This window comes from Aulonocara sp. 'chitande type north' Nkhata Bay, linkage group LG5 (genome assembly GCF_057382095.1).
Source record: "Aulonocara sp. 'chitande type north' Nkhata Bay isolate Kocher_YH1m ecotype deep benthic linkage group LG5, A_spYH_male_GT1.1, whole genome shotgun sequence".
NCBI lineage: Eukaryota > Metazoa > Chordata > Actinopteri > Cichliformes > Cichlidae > Aulonocara > Aulonocara sp. 'chitande type north' Nkhata Bay.
This window is the reverse complement of record NC_141348.1, coordinates 11,114,014-11,120,013: the sequence shown is the minus strand read 5'-3', so window position 1 is coordinate 11,120,013 and position 6,000 is coordinate 11,114,014.

Sequence of the window (6,000 nt, the reverse complement as noted above, 5' to 3'; positions counted from 1 at the left end):
AGAGCATTTGAGGTCATTCCTAATGGTGCACAGATAGTGTTCACTCTTTTTTTTTTTTTTTTTTTTTTTTTTTTTCTTTGGAAGTGACATCAGAAACAGCAGCATGTGACATCACGTGATGGCGGAGCTTCAGTTCATCCTTTGTCATCCTTTTCTTTTTTTTTTTTTTTTAATAGGACAGGGGGAAAGAATGAAAGAAAGAGGGGGAGAGGAAGAAAGAAAACCAAAGGGGAGAAGAGACGGTGAGAAGGGGGGGAAGAGAGAGAGAAAAAAAAAAAAAAAAAAAAAAACTCCTGGGTCACCTGTATGGAGAGAAAGAAAAACAAAAAAAACAGGGGAGACAGCAAACAACAAAGAGCAACATAATAATAATAATAAAAAAAAAAGCACCATCACAATAAACTAGCTAGTCATAGATATCAATAGTTACTAAATAATAAACGATATTGTGCAGCACGCAAGATAGACAGCGCACAGTGTGCTTTGAGGCAGCAGCCAAGAAAGCTGTAGTCCGCATCTGTGAATACCCATGTGTACACCTGTGTGCATACCTGTGTGGATCAGCATGCTTGCATTCCAAAGGTTTCTCCATGTAATGATCTGCTAGAGAGTGTGGGGAGCCACAGCCCTGTCCTCTATGGTATCAAGCAGGTATGGAGGAGATCAAAACTCCAGACATCCAGAGGCCCCCAGAACACAAGAGACCAAGGAAGACCAACAGAGGGGCAGCCGCGCCACTGTCCCAGTAAGAGCTAAGGAGAGTCCCAGATGAGAGCTCATTCAGCAGCCGCGGAGCAGAAGCCAGGGGGAGTTGCAGTGACGCGCCCGTGAGCTCCGCCGGCAGCCAGCTGTGCCTGAGTGACCGAGCCCCAGGCCGAGAGGCCGGGGGCACCCCACCTCCAAAGTGGCCCGAGCGAGCCCCAATAAGCGGCCGCCAAGGAGTGAGCCGGTGTGTACCCGGACGCCCACCCCCAGATACAAAGAACCACCAACGCACCGATACCTGAGGGAGTCCGCCACCGGCAGGGGAAGTGGTGGTGGGTGGAGATAGGCCTCCAAACCTTGGAGGGCCCGAGATGTCCCCAGAGAGGTGGCGTCTGATACCCAACCTGACATATAGACACAGACATACAGGCACACACAGACACAAACATCCATTCCCACCCTCATGCTCTCATATGTACTTCACACTCAACCGACGTGGAGACAGACATAAAGGGACGCTGTATACACGATAGTGATTAGTGTTCACTCTAATCACATAGCATTACCTAGGAAAATCATCTCTATTGATTATATAATCATATCTATCTAATAGACTCCAGTTTGTTCATGTAAATCGAGCGTTCTCTTCACACACTGAGGTTAATTATGGAGTTCCACAGGGTTCCGTGCTAAGAACACTTCTGTTTATATTATGCGTGCTTCCTTTACTCAGTATCATCAGAAGGCATAGCATACATTTTCACTGCTATGCAGATGACACCCAACTTTATCTATCTGGGAAGCCAGATAACACACACCAATTAGTTAAACTGCAGGAACGTCTTAAAGATATAAAGACCTGGATGACCTCTAACTTTCTGCTTCTAGGTTTGATTTGAAAAATCTTTTAATGCTCCGCTGGGCCTTCACTGCAGGAAATGCATGCTCAGTTGGGTTAAGATCAGGTGACTGACTTGGCCATTCAAGCATATTCACCTTCTTAGCTTTAATAAACTCCTGAGTTGCTTTGGCTGTATGTTTTGGGTCATTGTCTATCTGTATTATGTATTATTTCCCCCCCAATAAATTTGACTGCATGTAGCTTGGCTGCCTCTGTCCTGTGTCACATCATCAGTAAACACTTTGTCCCAGTGCCACTGGTGTCCCAAGCCTTCACACCGCCTCCACCGTGTTTTACAGATGACGTGGTATGCTTTGGACCATGAGCTGTTCCACGCCTTCTCCACACTTTTTTTCTTGCCATCATTCTGGTAGAGGTTTATCTTGGTTTCATCAGTCCAGCGAATGTTTTTCCAGAACTGTGTCCAGCCTTTTTATTTTTGAGGCTAATGAGTGACTTGCATCTTACTGTGAACCCCCTGTATTTACTTTGGTAGACTTGGATATTGTTACGCCTACCTAGCTGAAACTCCTAAACCCTTAATTGAATTTAAATGCGTATACCCTCAACTGAAAGCTGGGACTCTACACATTGTGTTTATGTCCATTATATAACTATAGTTAGAATATGTTTCCGTAAACAGGTAAAAAACAAAACTAGTGTCAGTGTCAAATATATGTGGACCGAACTGCATCTTCTCTTCCTGCTGGAGAGATCATCCAGTGTAATTTCTGCCTTTATCAAAGTGTTTGGTGACCTAAGTAAAACTGATATGATTATCCTACAGGCTGCAAAACAGAAATGGACGTAACTAATTCCAGGTGAATTTAGTGTAAATTTACTTTGATCATTTTAACAGAGCTCATAAACATTATTTATCCACATTTTTGAATATAAATGAAAATTTTATCTTATTTAATTTTTACTTGTCAGTTATGTTGATGTTTGCTGGATAGTACATTTATAGAATTGCGTGTAAAGGATACTCAACTATAGGAGCTAATAAAGGAAGCAGTTTCCTTAGTATGCAGAGAATTTTGAGCAGCTCTTAATATGGCACCGACATATTTTTGGTCACTTTACTCTCGAACCTCCCTAAACAAAACTGACTTTTCAACCCTGAGTGTATGTTTGGGGGTGAAATGGGTTGTCATTGGGGATGTACTCTCTACAGTACTGTCATTGTCCCTCTCACAAAGTACTTATTTGTGCCCTGGTTGTGGTTTGTACCTTACAGACATCAGTAAAGCACCTCTGTTGACAATTTGGTACTGTAATGTAACAAACACAGTCATTTTACATAGGGTGAAAAACTGGGCACTCGTTTCATCATTTTATCCATTCACATGTGGAAATGATTGGTGATTTGTGTAGCACCTTCTCTGCTCACCTTCACCTTCTCTTACGATCAAATGTGTATCTATCTGTGAACTATACTTACCATACTGCCATATGGTAACGCTCCCGTCTGTACTACCATGGTCTACATATACAAGACAGAACAAAACTTGTGAGAATGCAAATTCTTTTCTTTTAACGTATATAGATTTAACTAGATGTTCAATAATTAGCCTTATGGTTTACATTTCTATAGATCGTACCCATAAGATCCGTTCTTACGGGTATGTAGAAATTATATCATTTTATGTAGAAATTATATCATTTTAAACCACTGTGGACATCAGGACCAGCAGTAAACTGGTAAGATTAAGGGTTAAGTGCTGGGTCTGGATAAGGCACTGGGGGTGACAATGAAAAACTGGCTGTCCAGTCACAGAGTGAATAGTTTAATCTATTCATATTTATTCAGTTCAATTCAGTTCAGATTTATTTATATAGCACCAAATCACAACAACAGTCACATAAAGACATTTTTTATTGTAGGGTAAACCAACAATCAAATGACCCCCTATGAGCAAACACTTGGTGACAGCGGGAAGGAAAAACTCCCTTTTAACAGGAAGAAACCTGTGGGAAGGCCATCTGCCGTGCCTGGTAGAGGGTGGGGGGGAGTAAGGATATCAGATTATGAAATAAAATAAATAAAAGAACCTGGCATTCATTGGTCAACACAATGCATGCATATAACAGACAGATTAGAAAGTTAACTGAACAGTTGATTTGATATTTTGCAGTTAGGTAGCATCTTTTAAAGTAAAAAGTGGATTTGTCTCTGATTTAAAAAATATTTTTTTATTATCATTCACACTCATGATCTGCCAAACAAATGCACAGTCTGCTCGGGAGCTGTGTGTGTGTGTGGTACTAATTACAATTGCTCTGTCTACAAAACAGCTTCCTCATTTTTCACCTGCCTCACACCGACATTCCGACCTGACACGCACATCCAACCTTTTCACTCTTTCTCCCTTTCTCACCCCCTCTCGCTCATCTTATCTCATTCCTTCCTGTTCCTCTCTGATTGGTGTGTGTGTGTGTGTGTGTGTCTGTGATTTTATTGACACTTTACTGATGGAGAAATGTCCACATGATCCGCCTTCTGTCTCAGGTGTCCCTCAGCAACACTCACAACACATCAGTCATCCTAAAGCTGCCCTGCAGCACCAAAACACATTCTCACACACACACACACACACCACCAGTCATACACAACTGCACAGATAAAATCGCAAATCTTAACACAGACTCCACAGAACTCTTACCCACCCACACACTCCTTTACCAGCGCAATTCTACATCTGGGGGATGAAGTGGTGGTGGGGGTTTAACAAACTCACTCACACACACACAAAGCCTAAGGCACATCCTTTAGCCTGTAGTCTCCATCCTGGGTGGCAGGATTCAAGCACACACACACATAATCATGTTGGTGATGGAAGTGTCAGAACAGGGTGACAGATTAAACCCATTCTAGGAACAAGTCACAGGCTGGTAGGCACACTGAACTGGAATCAGCATAAAACTATTATCTGTGTGTACTGGTGTATGCGTGCATGTGGGGTGGTAATTCCATCCGAGACCCTCAGAGTGACCCCAAAACACATATTGACCACCACCCCCCGTGCCCCCCTCCCCCACCACTACTGCTCTCCCCGAGGCCGCACACAAGCCAAAACACACACCCGTCTAAGCCACACACAGTCACAGACATCAAATGACCTCCCAAGCATACACATGCAAACTAACCACACTCAGAGAAGGCGCATTTGGTAAAGGTGTTAGAATAACTTGCTAATTTAATACCATATATGCATTTGAAAACCACATAATTTTGTCATTTTTATTTTATTAATAACAAAATACTGATACAAGAGTATTCTTGCATCAGTACAAAAAATACATAAACCTCTGTCTCTGATATTTGTTTGGAATCGTGTCACGACATACATGTGTTGTTCAGCCTGAGTTAACTAGAACGCAAAGAGTGTGAAGGCCGTGTACTTAAGCACAGTAATAAAGGCAGAATGTAATTTAATTGCTAATCTGACAATGGCAAGCAGGTATAATTTGATTTACATTTTAATTTGAGAGAGTTTGATTTAGCCCTGTGACACACTGGCGACCTGTCCAGGGTGTACCCCGCCTCTCGCCCTAAGACAGCTGGGATAGGCTCCAGCGCCCCCCGCGGCCCTGCCAAAGGATAAGTGGAAGCAAAGTGGGAAGGACAAAAAAAATTTTAACAGGAAAAATTTGCAGTATCCCCAGTAAAAATGTGAAATTCTTTTTTCACTGCTGCAGCTACTTGCTGATAGAGAAGAGAAGAGAAGAAACCATTTGGTCTGTTATCAGCATATTTTTGCACCATTAATGCTAAGTAGAAATAAAAGAAGAATGGGCTGAGATTGCCCAGGAAACGTGTGTGAGTTGCTGGAAACTACAAGAAATGACTGCAGGCTGTTTTCAAGCAAAAAGGATACACAATAAACTGTTACCATCAAAATAATAATTTTGACCCTGGTAGTTTTTAGTTGAGCTTTTTTTATGTGAAATCATTTTGTGTCTGTTTGCAAATTAAAATAATCTAATTATTCAGAATAAAACAAGGTGTGTTAAAAATCCCTCAGTCTGTTTAGCAGCATTTGGGAAATACTTTGGGAAAAAAATGAAGTTTTCATAGGGGGACTAGTAATTCTACCCTCATCTGTACTGAGTAAATGATCCCAAGGAACTACATCATTTGCATCTGTTTGTGTCCTCTGTATTCTCTGAGTTCATGAAGAGGAGAGGCCACCTCTTTGGTAAAGGTTTTGAAAAATAGTCAGAATGTCTTTATAGAGACAGAGAGGCCTTTGGTGCTGAACTCAGATTGGGGAGTGTCTGTGGTTACAGTGATAAACCTCTGTGCCGGGCTGTCTTCCCCACACTGAGATTTTAATCACTACTTGTTGATTCAAGCTATTGTGCTTTTAATCCCTGACACTTATACTGATAGC